General features: G+C 43.8%; 1 protein-coding gene and 1 long non-coding RNA gene across 12 annotated transcripts in view; one reads left to right on the forward strand and one right to left on the reverse strand.

Moving 5' to 3' along the window:
• Window positions 1-1038: 1038 nt before the first annotated feature.
• ZMIZ1 (zinc finger MIZ-type containing 1) overlaps window positions 1039-19972 on the forward strand; it is a 365870-nt gene continuing 346936 nt past the window's right edge. For 7 of the 11 annotated variants that reach the window (XM_081864249.1, XM_081864243.1, XM_081864252.1 and 4 more), the window contains exon 1: window positions 1046-1433. The gene's annotated coding sequence lies outside the window, so the exon portion shown is untranslated. Of the gene's footprint in view, window positions 1434-19972 lie in introns of all 11 variants that reach the window. The other 4 variants (XM_081864253.1, XM_081864256.1, XM_081864248.1 and 1 more) reach the window with 2 other exon arrangements.
• Window positions 18014-18980, reverse strand: LOC309343219. The gene is made up of 2 exons (XR_014157197.1): window positions 18768-18980; window positions 18014-18322 (listed from the first exon to the last, which is right to left on the reverse strand). It is a non-coding gene; the product is annotated as an uncharacterized lncRNA (long non-coding RNA).

A 19972-nucleotide genomic window follows, 5' to 3' on the forward strand; every position in this document is an offset into this window, starting at 1 on the left:
TCCTCGCTACCGGGGCTCTGCTATTAAAACACACACACGCAGCTCCTCCCCCCGGGATCTGGTTTCCACTCCCCTCTTCTCCCCGCTCCCGGTTCTTCTCAGAGGAAGATCCGGGTGTTGTGCCGATTTAGGGACATCCTCGCCTCCTCCTTCCGCCTCTCTGTGCTGGGCGTCTTGCAAATCCCGCTTAAAGGATCGGACTTTTCCTAAAGAGGAAAAAATACATTTAAAGTCAACGCGTTTCCTGCCATTGGCTCCCCCCCTCTTCCGATTTTATTGGCGCTTACTCAGAAGTAAATCACGGCTGGGTTCAAGTGGGTTAAATTCTTGGATAAGAAGGGGACGACGGGTTGCTCGTCTTACCTGGGAGGAAGCCCTATTACACCCAAATGAGATTTACCTCCTAGTAAGTAGGTCCAGGCTGCACACACCGTGCGGGGCTCGTGGATTAAGCTGCTGATTTTCTAGTAATTAACCCCCCCCAAAAAACTCCCCCCTATAATGCATCTATAAAGCACACCCCCCCGCGCGCAAGGACTGTGTCAAAATACAGTACAAAATGTTTAGAGCGCACTGGTTTCCATTCACACGCAGAGAGTAAAACAATGGTCTTAAATGGCCGTGTAGACTGGGAAGCGTTGCCAGTTTAAAAAGTGCACTGGATTATGGACGTCTTTCTATTGGGGGGGGGGTGGAAATTGCAAAAGGGTGTGTGTGTGTGTGTGTGTGTGTGTGTGTGTGTGTGTGTGTGTGTGTGTGTGTGTGTGTGTGTGTGTGTGTGTCTCCCTCCCCCCCCTTCATTAATTTTTATAAACAGTCGGGCAATGGTGTGCGCGCCGCGCTCCGTTTCTCTCGACAGGAAGTTCTTCCCTTTGATGAGGGTGGCGGGGAGGGGAGGGGGAAATCTCGAAAGACAATTATTTGCGTTGTTCAACTTGGCTCTTAAAGATTTTAACTTTAGGTGGTCAGAAGGTGCGGTGGGAAGCAGGGTGGCGGGGAGGGGGGAAGAGGAGACAGCCACATGCAGGGAGAAAAAGCTTCCTTCCAGGAGAGACAGCTCCCTTTCAGATAGGAATCTGGGACAGATTTTGCCAACAGCCAGAAGCAGGGCCCTTTGGTAATAAAATAGCCAATGTAATTTGACACTTCAACTTGCTCTGCTCTCTGCTAGTTGATTCACTTATTCTCCCACTAACACTGAGCTCCTTTTCACTGTCTGTGAGAGGTTTTTTTTTAGATTTAGATTATATATATATACACATATATTAAAGGCAAGAAATAAGAGATTTTTTAAAAGTGAAATTTAAAAAGCCACCTGAACCAGACCTGCAGCAGATCCACTGGAAAGAGGGAATATTTTGCTTTGCCTGCTTTCTTCCGTATGATTTTTTTCCTCCTTCTTGCAAGCCTTGCTCGTTCCCCCCAGTCTGTAGGTAAGTTTCGTCTCTCAGTTCATTTACATCTCCTTGTGCTTATTTTGGGAGGGGAGTGGGGGGTACTCCGGCCAAGGTTTGTAGAAACAATGGAAGTAAATGCGAGATAAGGAAATACACCGAGATCCATAGATATGTTTTATGTTTGGTGTGAAGATTGGAAGCGGCGGCGGCGCGGGTGCGGGTGCGGGGGGCAGAGAAGAAGAAATCCAGGAAAACAGTGGGAAGACTTCTTAAAGGGGCAGCTTGTGTTTCTACGTTTGGCAATGTGGGGGGTTCGCGAGACAGAGGCAAAACCCGGGAGATCCTGGGGAAAAGGCGGGTGGACTTGAATCTTAGTTCGCTGTATTAATATCTTGCTTTATTTTACGATTGCGAAGGGAGCATGGGGGGGGGGGAGGCGTGAAGAAGCCAGACGTTTACCGGGGGTCGCTTTTATTAAAAAAAGAATCGAAAAGCGGTGCGCGTGTTAGAGCGTGGGTGGGTCGGAATGAGTGCAAAAGAAAGGAGACCTACACAATTATATACATCTAGATCGGGAAAAGGTGTTTTTTATGTGCGCGCGTCTCAAGTTTGAAGAGCCCAAACAACGTTCCTAATTTCGGCCCCCTTGACTGGCAGGGGTTGGAGCCGCGATCTTGCGCCCTAAAAACAAAGGAAGGTTTCAAATAATCCGGAGAGCTTCTGGTTCGGGGTTTTGTTTTGTTGTCCTTTCTCCCTGCCCTCCCTCCTTGCCTCCCTCCTCCCCTCCTGGCCGGCTTTTTATTTTATTTTTTTACTTTTGCTAACTGGTTTTGAGAAAAGGCGATTCCTTTAAGATCCTCCCCGGCGAGAGCCTAATCGATCGATCCGGAGGAGGGTTTGCAGGGGAAGATGTAAGAAAGGTGGGTGGGAGGGGGAGGAGGGGGCGCCGAGCTTCTTTTCCGGGCAGTGGGAAGCCGGAGCGAGTGCAAATTCCTTGTGTCTGGATTCTGAAAGCCAGTTGGGACTTGGGGCCTCTCTCGCCGGGCAGGAGGGGCGCGCGGGGAGGGTCTCCCCCCACCTCTCTCTCTCTCTCTCTCTCTCTCTCTGCCTCCCCCGTCTCTCCCTCCCTCTCGCGTTCATCTGTCCAGGAAGCCAGTGGAGGAAGGTGGCGGGCGGGAGGGGGGGGGGGAGAGAAGCGTCTAGCCCCTGCTTTCTTGGTACTGTGAACCGAGGGTGGGCGCGCGGAGAGGGAACGAGGGAATCGTTTTCAGGGGAGAGCAGTTTGGGCTATAGCTGGCTGCAAGGAAGAAAAAAACCCCGAAAAGCAACATGGCAGTTAAAAGGCACTTGAGGAATGTAAACATTAAAAATAGGAGCCATCTGAGTTGAGCCTTGGATTCCTGGCCACGAACTTTTTGGGCAGGTCTCCTAGGCCGGCTTCCAAAGGAAGATAATGGGAGAGGACCTAAAAGTTCCTTGGTCGGGTTTCTTCGCCTGCCCTGAAAACTTTTTTGGATATAGGTGTGTGTTGGGCGCACGTGTGAAGGTTCTAATCTGGTTGCTAACTTTGGTTGTAGGAGGGAGACCTTCTGAGATGCCTGTTGCCTTCTTCTGTCTTAATAATTATGAGCATCATTAAATATCTGAGGAATGGTGAGGAGGAGGAGGAAGAGAACAACCGCACACAATATTTTCTTTTCTTTGCCTGATTGTGGTTCTACAGTCTGTGCAGCTGGGAAATGTGTAAGCCTGCAGTCACAGAGGGAATTGAGACGGTAGCCAGTTTTTAAAGTCTCAGCCCCCTGTCATCACCACAGTCTGCTTTTCTGCACTGTATATACATGCTGGTCTTTAGTTACTGATCTGAAAGGGCTTAATGATTCTCCAGGGCCAAAGTAATAGTGTGTATCTGTGCATTGACTTCAACAGGCCTAAGAGACGCTGGGTGTTCTGACTGCTCCCCCCACCCAGACTGACATGAGAGTGGAGGATTTAACTTGGCAGCTTGAACAAATGCCCTCTCAAAGGTTTCCAGGAGACAGTAAGAGAGCAGGAATAGGAGTAGAGGGGTGGGGGAAGAGATGAATGCCTGGGTATAGTCTTGGGGTGCTACCTAGCTGTGCTTTCTTTCAAATATGAAATGGCTATTTAGGCACCGTGAATACAAGTGTGTGCCTCAGTGAGGCAATGGGCTTATCAAATTTGAAAGGGCAAAAAGCCTGTTCAAAGCTCTGGCGCCCCAAGTTCTAGATAAGTGGGGCTTCCAGCTGCCAGTTTTTTTCTTTTAAGCATGTTTAGCAACTCATAGCTCACCTTTAAACTGCAATATGGGACTTGGCCTTTGGAATTGGAAAGGTTAATGATGGAGTCACCTCCACCAAGTTGTAATGATTACCTTTTAGATATTTGGGGGGCGGGGGGTGGAGTTTACAAGGGAGGATTATTGGGATAATGGAAGCCCAGCCTGGTGCTAGCCTTAAAAGGGTTAGAGTTGGACCAAGGTTCAAGTGGAAGCTCAGCCGTGGACTTGCTGGATTAGGTTGCTGTCTCTTGGCTTCTGCTGCTTTTCCCTCAAAGCGTTACCTTTTCTCCAAGAGTACTTGTGAGGATGTATATCATAAAAGGAAATGTGGCCTGCCTTGGGAATAAAGCAACAAACAAACCATCAACAATGAGGACTAGCGGCTTGACGTATGGGTGGTTTAAGTTATATTACTTCCCCAGTTAGTGTACCCAGGCTTGTAAATAGCCACTTGCCTAAATGCCTCTGGTGAGTAAGAAATGCCTCCAAGAGATCAGACAGGGAAGCTTTTTAAAGATTGGCTCTCATTCTTCTTTGGCCACAAACGTCTAAGGCAGGAATGTTTTTAGACAGGCTGGTAGCTTCAGTGAATGTTTGCAAGGCTGCTGTGAAGTATTTGTTCCTGCATCTTTAAAAAATTTAAAGTTCTACAGGAGAAACTTCTTATTTATATTATTTTAAAAATGTGGCTGTGACCATCCAGGAAAGTTTTGAGAAAGATCTCCTCCTTGCTACTTTCCTTTTAAGCTATAAGTGATTGACACAGGTCTGTGTGTTTGGCTTATAAAGAAAAGTGTAGACCTATTTGCAAATCTGTTGTAGATGCCCCCCCCCCAAATCTACATATGCACATATCACTGAGGGAAAGGTTTTGTTGAAGGGTCTAGCTAAACCACATGCTTCTAAGCATTATTGTCTCTCCCTTTAGGAGAGAATTGAGATTCATCTTGCAAAGTTGGTTTCTGCCTCCAACTGTCCCTGCTTTTGATCAAGGCAAATTTACTACAACATCAATCTTCCTTTGGCAGGGCCTGATTCAGGTTTATGAATGCCAGAAGACTAGGGCTGACCTTTTTCTGTTCAGATCGAGGATGTTGAAACACCAGCCATCAAACAAAAGACACATTGAAAGCAAGGTCTTGCAATGGAGCACGTGTGACTTTCAGACTGGTTGCAAGCATTTGGTTGATCGTTTTCAGAGTATGGAGGCTATTGGGGGAGGGGGTGCAGGACACTTTTAAAAAAGCTGTGTAAGGTTTGAATCTTCTTGAGGGGAGGGATCTTAAACAAGAATAGGCTATCATGAGTGTAATAATTACTAGACTGGGCCCAAAACTTTTAAAAACAATTTCCAGCCACTACAAGCTGTTTTCATTTGCTTTACTGGCTCATTTGGTGATTTCAAACCTAGAAATTAGCTTGGGTTCTTTCAAATCTTCTTTGTTCAGGTTTTCTTCCCTGTCCCCCCACTAGCAAAAAAAATAAAAATAAAAAAGGCAGAAAGCAACACCAGAAAACCAACATTCTGTGGAAAACAGGGTTTAGTTGCCAGATCTGGATATCTGTCATAAACAAAGACAGTCTTTTAAATGATTTCATCTTGAAGGGAAGATTTTGCTTTCGTTGTAAAAGGGCAATTGACTTTAATGTCTTACTTGATGAGGAAACTTAGGAGAGAATCCCATTGATTTGCAGTGCTTGTGGTCCCTAACACTTGACATTTGTAAAAAAGCAAAAAAAACCAACTTTAATAATATTACTGAGCTTGGTATTAACTGAGTATCGCTTAGTGTGTCCAATATGCATCCTGAAAGAAATTTTTCTCCAAAAGGAGTTTGTTGCTGCATAAGCAACAAAAGTGTGTTAAGTTTGTTGCTGTGCAAGATTTAAGCCTGTGCACACTTTTAAGATCATGCTGGGCAAACCAAAATGAATAATGCTGTGTATCTTGCTGAAAGGCAAGACACAAGTGTCTTCTGTGGATCATCTCCCCCCCCCCCCCTCACCCAAGAGGGGTTACTATGGAATTCTAAGTAGTAAAATTCTGCTACATATGTTTCTACTCAGAATTTTTTTCCGGTGTGTTAGATTTGCTCTTGATGTAATGCTTCTTCCACTGCCAGAGTTCTCAAAGATTTTTGTGATACTCCTTGCACCTCCCCTTCTTCAAGTGTTTGAGGGGGGAGGAGGGGGACTGCATCAGTGGAAGCCCTGTGGAGCGAGACTGTAAGGTCTTGTGCAGTTTTACTATGTGTTTCAAATAATAGGATAGCTACATTGATGCAAACCTGGGACCATATATACTTTTCACTCTCTCAGTACAATAATGGGATGAGGCACTACTGGTCTTACCACACCTGCTTTATTTGTACTGAATGATTCTCCACTGTCAAATTTTGTAATCCTGTGGGGTTTTGAGCTCTGACATTTGATGACCAGAAAGATGGAGGTATCATAGGTCTCAAAAATGGGTTCTTTGGATTTTATTATTCCTAAGCTTGGGTCTCTCTTGTCAGGAGGTTTTGAAAAGTCTCTTTAGATGTAGTGGTAGCTGCTACGCCCAAGCTGTTTTTCAATGGACCCGCCACCCCACATACATTTTTGGCATCTTAAATGGTTCATTAAGATAAATAAGTTTGCAACAGTTTAGTTAATTAGAATCTGCAAGCAGAGGCAGAACAACAACCATTATAAAACATGTTGCCATCTCTGCTAAAGGCCCACCAGTGGAAGATTGCATTGCATTTGTTTTGAGTGGCACCCTAGGAACTCTTGGGAGTTGGAGGAGCAAGACGTAACTTTACCCACATAAAGAAATGTATGCACTTTGATGTACATATACAATTAATGAATTGAGTGAGTGCAATGACTAAAAAAGTACTTGAGCTAATTTGATTGGCTTTGTTTTCAGTTTAGGTGAAAATATATGGGTCAGAGGACAGCAGAAAATAACTTCTTGGTATTAATGTATTGACCAAGTGAATGTGCTTATATATTATGCACTCTGTGAATATGAATCTATGGTTTCCCTGGGACTGTCAAAGATAATTTCATTGGGGAAAATCTGTAGAGGTGAGTTTTGCTTTAGATTATTAAAATGGGATTTGGTCACAGCTCTGGCTAAGAAGGGAGGGAAATGCCCTCTCTCCCCATCTCCCCATATTGGGTGATCAGATGCAAAGGACAGTGGGGCTTTTAAGAGTTATGTCACACCTTACATTTAAGACACTATTATACCACTTTTAACTTTCATGGAGAATCCTAGGAACTGTAGTTTGTTAAAGGTGCTGGGAATTGTAGCTTTGTGAGGGTAGCACCCTAAACAAACTACAGTGCCCAGTATTCTTTGTGACTGCTAAAAGTGGTATAACAGTGCTTTAAATGTATGGTGTGGATGTGACTTTAGTGTCAGCCCAAGGAGACCTGGGCTCAGATTCCTTTCTCAGTCATGCAGCTCACCTTGTGTCAGTTGCTATTGCTCAGCTTGACATACCTTGCAGGATCATTTGTGGGTCACATCATATATGCTGCTAGGAGCATGGAGAAATAGTTGATGAAAAAGAAGTTGGGGTGGGAAGGTGTGCCTTGCAATGCCCAGGTGTGGGCAGAGAGATGCACCTGATTAAATGCTCTTCTACTTAGTTGTTAATGGTACAGAAGCTCTCGTCTCCTTTGCATCTAGTCACATCTGTGGAGTTGCTTGTTATTTAGTCGTTTAGTTGTGTCCGACTCTTCGTGACCCCATAGACCAGAGCATGCCAGGCACTCCTGCCTCCCGCAGTTTGGTCAAACTCATGCTGGTAGCTTTGAGAACACTGTCCAACCATCTCGTCTCTGTCGTCCCCTTCTCCTTGTGCCCTCCATCTTTCCCAAGATCAGGGTCTTTTCCAGGGAGTCTTCTCTTCTCATGAGGTGGCCAAAGTATTGGAGCCTCAGCTTCAGGATCTGTCCTTCCAGTGAGCACTCAGGGCTGATTTCCTTCAGAATGGATTGGTTTGATCTTTCAGTCCACAGGTCTCTCAAGTGTCTACTCCAGCACCATCTATAGTGGGACAAAAATGCAGCCAGCACTGGTTATCCAAAGCTTGTTGGGGTTTGGGATTTTATGTTCTTAACAACTGCATGGTGTTCACATGATGGGTTCATCCTCTGGCAGCAACGATTTCCCGTCTACTCACACCGACTCCCAGTGGCATCAGCTTGTGGTGAGGCAATTGTGTGCACACAACCGCCATTGAATACAGCCTGGATCAGCTTTTTGGCATGGCATTGTGAACCTACAGCTAGACTTCCAGTGACATGCCAAAAAAGGGAAATCAAGCCATGGCCGTTCTTGTATGTGAAAGGGCATGGCATTGGGATTGACATGGCTAGAAGTTAGCATGAGCATCCTACAGCTTCCTTTAGCTGTTCTAGTTACATGAAGGGGTCCTCAGGTGAGTGGCCAAGAATGCAGAGAGAAATCTTTGAAATTTGCTGCAGTACTGTACTCCTTTGAATGAGAGAGTTCCTCCTGTTTGGGTTTCAGGAAGCTCACCAGACCACTGTTCAGTCTGAAGATTTGTTTACTACTGTCATCAAGTGAAGGAGAAAAAAGCAGTGGGGGAAATGGTTTCAGATCAGAGTTAGGTTGTATTTTAAAAATGCTTCCTAACTGTGAATACAACTTTAGGCAATGCTTTCCTCAAGGAACACTGGTTGTAGGAGGAGTGGGTTCTGAAATTTGGTCTCGCACATGCCTCCAAAAAAAACCCCAACAAGCAAATAAGTGTTTTATAGCACAGAAGAAATAAAACATGTTTCCAAGTAATTTCAAGAGCAGTACGGAACACTAATCAGCTCTTAATTTTCTCACAATCCATTTTTTTTACATGTGCATTCTTAAGAGGGTATGCAGATTAAACCAATAACTGGCTAAACATGAAGATGAATATAAAATCAACAAATACAGGTGCCCAAATAGCAAAAACATAGCCTAATAAAAGCATTCATGAAGTAAAGATCTAAGTGAACAAAAATATTTTTCCAAGCTGCCTAAAACTGTACAGTGAGTGAAAGCCTGGTGGGTTTCCCTGGGGAGGAAATTCCACAGCTGCAGTGCCACTACTAGAATGATCCTGTTCCAAACAGCAGAATTTGTCCTTTCCCCAACAGGAGAAATTCGGTGCACAGCCTCTTCTGATGTTCTTAAACCCTAGGACAGGGATAGCCACTGTGGTATCTTCCAGATGTCTAGAGCTGCATCTCCCATTATCCTTCAGCTGATGGGAATTGCTTTCCAGCATCAGGAGGGCATCTTATTGGCTACCTTGTGCAAGAATTATATGTGTAGAATGTCTTCTCTGTGAAGGTGCTGGCATGCGTCTTGACACTCATGGTTAATACAGTGGTACCTCGGGTTAAGAACTTTGCTTCAGGATGAGAACAGAAATTGCACAGAGGCAGCACGGCGGCAGCAGGAGTCCCCATTAGCTAAAGTGGTGCTTCAGGTTAAGAACAGTTTCAGGTTAAGAACGGACCTCTGGAGCGAATTAAGTACTTAACTCGAGTGATACCTCTTTAGCTAATGGGGCCTCCTGCTGCTGCTGCGCCACCGGAGCACAATTTCTGTTCTCATCCTGAAGCAAAGTTCTTAACCCGAGGTAATATTTCTGGGTTAGCGGAGTCTGTAACCTGAAGCGTATATAACCTGAAGCGTATGTAACCCGAGGTACCACTGTATATGAATGAGGTCCACATAGAATTGTAAGGGATCTCAAGGGTCATCTAGTTCAACGCCCTGCAGTGCAGCAATCTCAACACGGGGTCCCCCATCCAATTTGAACCATATGTGCTATTGGTTTTGTGGCTGCACCACTAGGAAGGCTTGGTCCATTTGAAAACCTCCTGTATATCTGCCTTGGTTTGCAGTTCATAAAATAGGAATAACCTAAATTTGCATAGATATTGTAGGAATATGCAAATTAAAGATTGGAGGTCATGCCTGCACATCTTGTGTCCCACTAAGCTGCATGCCTCCCCACAGAACACCTTAATGAATCTGATTTTGCTATTTCATAGAACGGGGGGGAAACTGGGTGGGTGACTGGGGGTAGGTTTTCATGATCAGGCCAAGCAAGACTATGGTGTTGTGGTCAGCTTGGTGGCCTGCAGGCCTGCAAATAGGTGTGCAGTTGTGCTGACAATGGCCTTGCTCCGTTACACAAGTAGCAGAATGCAGGGTAGGACAGACTATGCCACTTTAGATTGGAAGTGGATGCCGTAAATGAAATAATAATTGCAACGTTGCTATTCAATACTCCAGTATCTTCTTCCAAGGAGGAAACTAGCGCAGCGCACACACAGTTCTCACTTTCTTTCTCCATGGTTTCCTTGAAGAGGATCAGTGATACCCTCAGGAGCTGTAATCCATGGACACAGTGCTGGCCTGCTTGGGCTTTTTTTGTAGTAAGAATCAGAATGATTTTGTTACTTTTAAATGTTTGCTACCTCTGCTGACTTTAAGAATGAAAGATTTTAAAGTGCCGGGGGGGGGCGGGACTAGCATAGCAGAGGGATAGCTGTGTTAGAGTACTCCTTGCTGTCTTGGGAGATTTGGGCTTGTTAATTTTGCTTTCAGGGAATTCTTCTGGACAGGCAATAATAGTAATAATAAAAAAAAATGCTGCAATAAAAAAGAGAAAAAACACTGCAGTCTGAAGTGGCACAGTCCACTCTATCACCTTAGGTTTATAGTTCCTCACTTCCACTGCATGCATAGATCAGGCTAAAGTCTGCCCACGGGAAGGAGAAGTTTATACTGGGACCAGAAAGGGTGGTGACGGTACATGGGGCAAAGGTTCTTGGGCTTTAGAAGACCTGTATGGTTTTCTGCAGATATGCAGCCTTTGTGAGGAGGGCTTGTGGTTGATGCTTGATCATGGCTGACAATCCTGACAGTTTGTCTGCATAAGGAATTTGATTTTCCTCCAGCTAAACATTTATGTCGGGGGTTGGTGGAAAGCTGATTTATAAAACAGATGTCCTCATACGAGGACATCTTTTCTGCAGTCCTTTATAGCCTGGCTTGCTGAAATCACACACCACCCATTCTGTGATTTGCTCCCTGCTTGGCACTGGAATCTTATCTCCCTTTCAGAGGCAGCATTCAGTTCCTCCCCACTTGATATCTGTTACAAGGTCAGAGACATTACTGTTTGCTCCAAGCCTGCTTTGCTGGAGTAGGAAAACATTCAGGTAGTACTTGCTCTTGCCAGCCTAGCCACCTTGTGGGAATCACAACCAGTCTTTCAGACACTGTATTCGTTTTGAAATGGGAAGGGTATACGTTTTGTCTTTCCATTGTCCATGACACTCATTGCTCCCTGAAAGGCTAACATAAAGTAGGGACTGAGAGGTGATCCTACACTGATTCCCCCCCCCCCGATCCTAAAACGGACTCTACCATAACTATTTCTTAGCAAATCATAGTTTGGAAACAAGCCGGCTGTAAAACAACATCATGTAATTGCACCTTAATGAAGTATCCCATTAATATTGTTAAAAGTAGCAAAATACTGGTTAAGCACAAACACAGGGACTCAGTTCTGTTGTTGTAGGAAATCATGGTTTCCTGCTGTTCAGACAACAACAGCAGCAGCAGCAACAACAACTTTATCCGATGCCTTTTTCCTTGATGGGACTCAAGACATCTTACAGATTAAAAGAAGAACCTCTAAAAACATAGAAAAATTGCAAGTCTTTAGGACCTTCCCCAAACCCTCACGTGTTATAGATCTGAACTATTGGAAGTTCCAAAACCATGGGATCACCACAGAGAAGGCCCCGTCTCTGGTGGCCATCCACTCCACAGACCTATGGTATAGAGGCACCAAGAGGGCGTCCTGATATTCAGATTCTGTCTTGTTTTCACTAACACACTGTGGTTAGTTTAAAATCAGAAGCAGATACTTCTCTCCTCCTCCTGGGCATAAAACAATGTTTCCCATGAATCAGGCAATAATGTGTAGCATGAGACAGGCAACAATCTTTAGTCTAATTTATCCTTATACATTTGTCTTTTTGATTAGTATTTTAGTAATGAAATATACATAGGCATATTAAGGAATATTAATATATAGACTGAAATGCGAACAAGAAATGTTCCAAATTGTCCAGACTGTATAGAAAGCCACCAATGCACTGGTCTTCAGTTGGTGGGTCGCAACAGGAGCACTAAAGGTAAAGGTAAAGGTACCCCTGCCCGTACGGGCCAGTCGTGACCGACTCTGGGGTTGCGCGCCCATCTCGCTTAAGAGGCCGGGGGCCAGCGCTGTCCAGAGACACTTCCGGGTCACGTGGCCAGCGTGACGAAGCTGCCTGCACCAGCGCAGCACACGGAAACGCCGTTTACTTTCCTGCTATAAAGCAGTATCTATTTATCTACTTGCACTTAAGGGTGCTTTCGAACTGCTAGGTGGGCAGGAGCTGGGACCGAACGACGGGAGCTCACCCCGCCGCGGGGATTCAAACCGCCGACCATATGATCGGCAAGTCCTAGACGCTGAGGTTTTACCCACAGCGCCACCCGCGTCCCTAACAGGAGCACTACCACCATGCAAATATATGGTAAAAGATTAATAGGTTCCCACATGCATGTTTGGGTTATAAGTAGGTCTTGGGTCTGAAAATGTTGAAGTCAAATGAACTAGTGGATGGTGGAGAATGTACAGAAATCAGATGTATTTTGTGCATTCCCCAGATTGGGAGTGTCTTGACCTGTGGATGGACCACCACTCCCATTGTTCTTGACCATTGATTATGCTGGCAGGGCTCATGGGAGTACAACAGCATCACAGCTTAGCTTCCTTTGGCCTAAATGATATGCATAGATTCCATACTGGCTGGGCAAAATTCATGTCTCCTAAGATGTGAGGATGTATACCCTGACTGGGTTACAAGTATGCTACCTGATGCTCTTATGCTAATTCTTGGACATCACCTGGAGACCAGGCAATGTGCAGTAACCTCTGCACATGTTCTCAGTTTGCGCAGATTTTCCAACGTGGACTTGAACTGGTGACCTGAGCAGAGATTGAGCCTGTGTCCCAATTCTGCTCTGGCCAAAAGATGAGAACTGCTAAGGAACTCTCCTTCCTCCAATAAACCAGGTCAGGTCAGGAATATTTCCAAGTCAGGCTTGGTACTTGGGCTCTGAAACCAATACATGCTCCTGTTTCCTGTTTTTACCCCTGTCATCTGCTGCTTGGGAAATAGGTCTGACAACATGATTTTGGTTGGGTGTGTGGTAGTTCTGCCAAACATAATGAATTGTGAATGTTTGTTTGTTTCTTTTAAGCTCAGAAAGATGGATGTTGGCAGACATTTTTATCTTGTGATAATTTTAGGAAACGTTTAGCATGTGTGTAAAGATGGAATAAGCGCAATCAAATTAAAGGAGCTTGTCTTACCTTGAAGATGCACTATAATTTATGTATGACAAAGATAATGTTACCGTGTTGTTAATGACTTATGTAAGACGAGTGCAGTTTGCTTTTGGTCAGAAACAGACACTTGATTTCAGAAACGTTTAAAGATGAAGAGTTGCTTGCTGGTTGTGAAAGTTATGACAGTTGGTTTCTGCTGATAAGAATAAGTGTACAAAGATTTGTATAGCTTCTTATTTTGATAAAAGTATTTGACTGTCAAAGCTGCTGCTGCGTTTTTTGTTTGCAAGGATTTTTAATATAATACCTCTTGCCCAGAAAGTAACAAAATCAAGGTTGCATGTTTCATTATTCTTCCTTACACGTAACACTTACTTTTTGTGTGTGTGTCTTCATCTAATGGTTCTTAATCTATGGGGAAGGCCCCCCTTTGACGATGCAGGTACCTTAAATTGGGAGGTGGTGGAGGAAATTCCAGAGCAGGATAGGATCTTGGGACAGGTGGACACTTTTCCCTCCCTACCAGATACAGCCTGAGTAGGTTAAATGCCCCAAGACTTGTGGTATTGACTATATCACGACTGCCCCGTCATTCCAATCTTATATTATGAGATGCACATGAACCTGGGAGTTTTTTTTCTTAAACAGCAGGTTTAGGGGAAGGAATTGCTGTTCATTTTCTTCTCTACATAACTAGCTGCCTCTTCTTCCACTTTTCCAGTCACATTCAGGTTTTCTACTGCTACATTTTGTCCACCTTTATTGCTAAAATGAGGACTCCACAACTTTTGGTTGGCCTTAGTAGCCAATCTAAAATTGGTAGTTACCAAGACCCTGCTTCTCCACTGTCTGGAGAGCACCTTCCCTGCTCTTCCTTGTTTCTGAGAGCCCCATCAGCACAGCAGCCAAGGAATCCCCATGCTCCAAAGCAGGAGAGGGTGTCAGTCCTTCAAGAAATTTCAGACTGTTTTAGGAATCGCAACGGCTCAGCTGAGAAAACATGTCAAGCTAGGGTTAGGGGAGCTTCATAGTTTAGTATGATGATTCGATTTCATTCAGTGGACAAACCAGAATAGTAAACTAGGGTTTGTGCTAACTATGGTTTGTTATGCTGTCTGAATTGACAAACCATAGTTACAGCCACTACTCTGCTTTTAGAGGTATCTGAACCTAGAAGCTGGATTGTTGAGTAGGGAAAAATAAATTATGGTTAGTAAACACCATGGTTTGGTATAACATCTAAAACTAAGCCCTAAATATATTAATCTGGAAAGCTGTTTAAATCTGGCATTCATCCTTCTGATTGCTTTACTGGATCAGACCAAAGGTCCACCATAATGTTTTCAGCACTCGCCAGTCAGATGTTTTAAGGGAGCCCAAAATGAGGCTTTACTCCAAGGTACGCAAGTTACAGTGGTGCCTCGCAAGACGAAATTAATCCATTCCGTGAGTCTCTTCGTCTAGCGATTTTTTCGTCTTGCGAAGCAAGCCCATTGACGGCTTAGTGGATTAGCGCTATTAGCGGTTTAGCGGTTTTTAGCGGCTTTTAGCGGCTTATTAGCTTAGCGGATCAGCTGATAAGTGGCTTAGCTGCTTAGAAAAAGGGGGGGGGAAAGGAGAAAAACCGCAGGAACTCGCAAGACATTTTTGTCTTGCAAAGCAAGCCCATAGGGAAATTCGTTTTGCGAAGCACCTCCAAAACGGAAAACCCTTTCGTCTAGCGGGTTTTCCGTCTTGCGAGGCGTTCGTCTTGCGGGGCACCACTGTATAGGTTTGTGGTCTAAAAGGGTCAAGACCTTCCATAAAGACAACAGCCGCCTTCTGTTAGTTCTGCAGCAGCAACTATTCAAATATACACTTGTCTCTGAACACAGAAGTTGCATTTAATTATCTTGGCTAATGAGCATTGCCAGGCCTATCTTCCACGAACTTGTCTAATACTTTTTGAAAGCCATCTAAGCTAGTGGCCATTGCTGCACCCTGTGGTAGTGAACTCTGTAAGTTACCATATTTTTCGCTCTTTAAGACACACCAGACCACAAGACGCACCTAGTTTTGGGAGGAGGAAAACAAGAAAAAAAGTATTCTGAATCTCAGAAGCCAGAACAGCAAGAGGGATCGCTGCGCAGTGAAAGCAGCGATCCCTCTTGCTGTTCTGGCTTCTGGGATAGCTGCGCAGCCTGCATTCGCTCCATAAGACGCACACACATTTCCCCTTACTTTTTAGGAGGGAAAAAGTGAGTCTTATAGAGCAAAAAATGCAGTAATTGTGCATTGTGCAAAGAAGCACTTTCTTCTGTCTTTCCTGACCCCTGTACTGTCAGTCAGTTACACTGGATGACTCCAGTCCATGTTCTAGTGCTGTGAGAGTGAAAAGCCTTTTTGCACCCACTGTTTATACCTTTCTAAACTCTTATCATGTCCTGCTTAGTCACCTTGCAGGGTTAGGGGCAGGGAGTGGACTGAATCTCTAAACTGAAAGTAAATCATCATCACCATCATATTTTTTTTTAAATTTTATTTTAATAAATTTTATTCAGTACAAGTTAAAACACATACATATTCACAACAACAACAAAAAATACATCTATCCAAGGAAAAGGAATTAGAAAATATTTTGTCTCTTTTCATGTTTACAGTTATCATCACCATCATTTTATTTGTTTACCGCTTTTCCACAATTAAAACAATGCTCAAGGCAGCTGACAATATGAAAAAAAAAATAGTTAAAAACATAGCAAGGTAGTCTTAAAAATAAATAAAATTGCTGTGGTTTTTTAGGCTGTAACACTATACCCACTTACCTCATTGAATTCATTATGATGCTTGTTACCTAATAATTCCTGACACTGAATTTGCCCTTTTCACTGTGGCAGGCCATGCAGTTCTTGATTTTTATTTCCTGTGAGCTTTACATTATCTTATATTTTTATAAAATAAAAAAATTCCTTCCAGTAGCACCTTAAAGACCAACTGAGTTAGTTCTAGGTATGAGCTTTCGTGTGCATGCACACTTCTTCAGATACCCTTATAAAATACTTATATTTTTATACATTCATTGTCCATGGAATTTGGGGTCGTTTGTATGAAGCTACATCTTTTCATCTACTCAACACACGTGACAGGTGGATTAAGGCTGCAATTCTGCACTTACTTAGCAGGGTGCAAGCTCCATTGATACCAGGGGGACTTAATTCTGAGAAGCAATGTCTTGAATTCCATTGTGAGGGTGATTTGTTCCTGTCTACCCTTAAGTTTCATAACTGAGTAGAGATTTGTACCTGGTTTCTCATATCTGAACCCAACGCAAAATCTCCTCCCCGGGGTAATGAAAGCTGGTATAAGCCCCACCAGCAACTTTTTGTATCCTAGGTTGTATCCTTTTGCACTTTATTTCATGCTATTTCCAGGATCCCTATGAAATATATTACTTTGAACACAACAAACATACTTGGGCTCCTTTTGAGAAAGGTCAAAGGTGTTTTTTTAAAGAGACGAATGATTTTTGTTGTGTTGTTACAATATCTACACTTTAGTATTTGAGTTCCTTCGGAAAAGCTTTGGGAGTGAATGCCATCTGGCTTTGGTGACTTATTTGTTTTTATTTTGTCATTAGTGTCATTAGTTATTATATCCATTGTAACCTCTTTGAGATTGTTTTTTTGATGTAGATGCTTGAATCTATTAAACATTTTAGCCACGAACACTGATGCAGATAGTTTTTCCCATGGGGAATGTTAATTAATACAGGAGGCACTCTTTATCTTAATACCTGAAAAAATGTTTGAATTTAGTGTGTGTAACGGTATGGATTTTGCACGCTTTCAGAAGAACCTGCCCCATGGAGTTTCTGCATGAAAAGAGAGTCAGTGTGGTGTAGTGGTTAAGAGCAGTGGACTCGTAATCTGGTGAACCAGGTTTGATTCCCTGCTCCTCCACATGCAGCTGCTGGGTGACCTTGGGCTAGTCACACTTCTCTGAAGTCTCTCAGCCCCACTCACCTCACAGAATGTTTGTTGTGGGGGAGGAAGGGAAAGGAGATTGTTAGCCGCTTTGAGACTCCTTAGGGTAGTGATAAAATGGGATATCAAATCCAAACTACTACTACTACTACTACTACTACTACTACTCCTCCTCCTCCTCCTCCTCTTCTTCTTCTTCTTCTTCTTCTTCTTCTTCTTCTTCTTCTTCTTCTTCCTGGGTCACTGTTCAAGATGTGTGGCCCATGTGGGAGGAGGCATGTCCAGAGGAGTGACTTATGCAGAGAATCTATGGTCATCTCATATGAGGCACTGGGAGTAATTGAATTATCTTATTATACTTGATGCAGAAATGTGGCAGGACTACGTGTTCCCAGCAAAAGAACCTGATTGGGAGGGGACTAGGCAACTGGTACCTTCCAAGTCCAAGAAGCTCTGAAATTCATGACGCAGGCTAAAAACAATTTGACTTATTTCCGCCCCCCCCCCCAGTGAACAGACTATTTGGTAGAGCCTTGAAGGGCCTCCAAGACCCAAATCAAGGGCTGGGCATGAGTGGCAAGAAGCATTGTGAATGTCTCTTTAGCCTACCTCAGCTATTCTCTCTCCTGTATGAGCCAAGCCTTGGGCAATGCCAGATAATGAGTACTTGAGAGGTGGAATGACTCTGCTGCAGCTCACACTCCGTGGTGTGGGAGAGCAGGGACTGAGTGTCACCACTTAATTTCACAGTGTGGTTTATGATGTCATGTCCCTGAGCAGGATTTGCCAATCTTTCTTGGAGAGAAACCCACCAAAGAAGCTGAGCAGATCAGCTGACGCTTAGCAGAGCGGAAATGGTCTAAATTAATCCCCATGGAAGCAGTTCTTACAATCTTTCTTATGACGTATCCACAAACACGGTGGGGAGAATGGGTGAAAAATCCTTTATCTCACTGGTTCACAAGATTTCTGAAGAAAAATTCTTAAAAGTGCCATGTCGGGTAAGGATAGCCTCTAGTTTGCAGATGTTCCCCTGTGTCTTCGTGACTAGTAGTTCTTCCCAGCAATCCTGTTGCTCTTCCTTATTGCTCAAACTTTACATTGCTCAAAACTTCCCTTTTTTGTTGTATAAGAAGGGATGTGGCTATGGGAATTGCCATGAAGAGTGCCTGCATTTCAGAATTTGATGTTGCGTCACTGCTTGCTGCAGGGTGGGTGGTCCAAAGAGAAGTTTGCCTGTGTTTGGCATGCAGTGAAGTGTAAATGTAGCCAATATCGCTGTCCCTTTATCTCTCATGCTTAATTGACTGAATGCACAATTGAAAATATATCTCCTATTTTTAAAAACCAGTTGCCAGCCAGAGCTCTTAAGATCAAGCAATGCTCCCAACTTCCTCCCCCTAATTCGTTCTGCAGTCCAACCTGCTGTTCTGCCTCATTGCTCCACCAAGTTCTTACTGAGGGGTAAATTTAGTCTAAGCTGTACCACTGTAAATGGAGCCTCTTACACATGGAAACCCATGTGGAACCATAAACACAGAGGATTAATTTCTCAGGAGAAAGGGTTGCAACCTAAGTCTTCTCACCATCACACTAGTTTTATATGTGAAGGATAAGAGTATTCAGCTACATGAGAACCCCTACAGTCCCAAATGGGAAAAGTTAAAAACAGGTTAACTACCTTAAGTGAGAACTAGGCTTCCTTCTCTGCTTCCTTCCAGAGCAAGCTGAACAATCCCTTCCTTCTTGACCTGTTAACTCCTTTCTCTCATTTTTAAGTCTCTGCCTTTCTCTTCACCCACCAAAGGAGTAATGGTTTCTAGCTGATCTTGGCTGATGTCACATTGGCTTATAGGCCATTTGTGACCTACACTGGCACCCTAGCAACAATGACACCACATGTGAAGCTGTGGGGGGTGAAAGTTGGGTAGGCAAGTATAGCTCTGAGCCTGTACAAAGCATTGCATTGCAGCCAATAGAATATGGGTTGCAATGTGTTCTTGACTGCCAATTCTCCAGGTTGCAAATATGCCCATGGTCCCCCAAAAAAGGTTGGCAACCCAATCCCTGGTGTAGAAATTTCTCTCTATTTTTTTATATCTTAAGGTAGTTTTAGAGTGGAATTTATTGATATTTAGCTTGGGCTGAAGTTATAGATTAATTAGCTTTAGATTATCATAATCAGCTTTAATCTCTGATTATCATAATCATCTTTAATCTCTGAAAATACATTTTGAACAGGTGGGGCATTGCATTAAAGGTATACTTGTTTTTTGAGGTTGACTTTGTTACTGACATGTACTGTTGTACTGAAGATAGCTAACGTACTGAACAAAATGCAAGATATAAGCCAATACACTTAGAGTTAAAAGCTTAATTGGTTAAAATGCAGGCACTCAATAGAAATTACTTAATTGGCTGGTAGCCCTAGGTCCTAGAGAACTCTGTGCAAAGTACTTCCTAGTCGTCCCCCTTTTCAGTGGGCCTTGTGTGTTTACTTGACAGCAGTGCACCAGGCAGTCAATTCGAGCTGCCATTTAAATGTCCCACAATACCCCAGAGTTAATGCCACATTGAGGAAAGTAAATGGGGCCTAGCTGTGGTTGCCTAGCACTGCCCATTGTATGTCCCCCCCCCCGCCCCCGAAAAGAAAAAATTAAAGGGAAACCAGGACAGGAATTAGCACTGGCCTCTGCCAATGTACCAAGGTGCTGGCAGCTGCCCAGGGATACCAGTTGCTAACACTGTTGCAATAATTTATGACAGGGGTCATAAGTTATAAGGTCTTGGTCATGTGATGGGTCTATGCAAGGTTTGACAAAGGAGCTCTTTTCAGATAATGCCTGAGTGATAGGTCCCTTAATGTTACTCCATTTGTTGTGGCCT

Source organism: Podarcis erhardii (assembly GCF_964252035.2).
Source record: "Podarcis erhardii genome assembly, chromosome: 5".
NCBI classification, from domain to species: domain Eukaryota; kingdom Metazoa; phylum Chordata; class Lepidosauria; order Squamata; family Lacertidae; genus Podarcis; species Podarcis erhardii.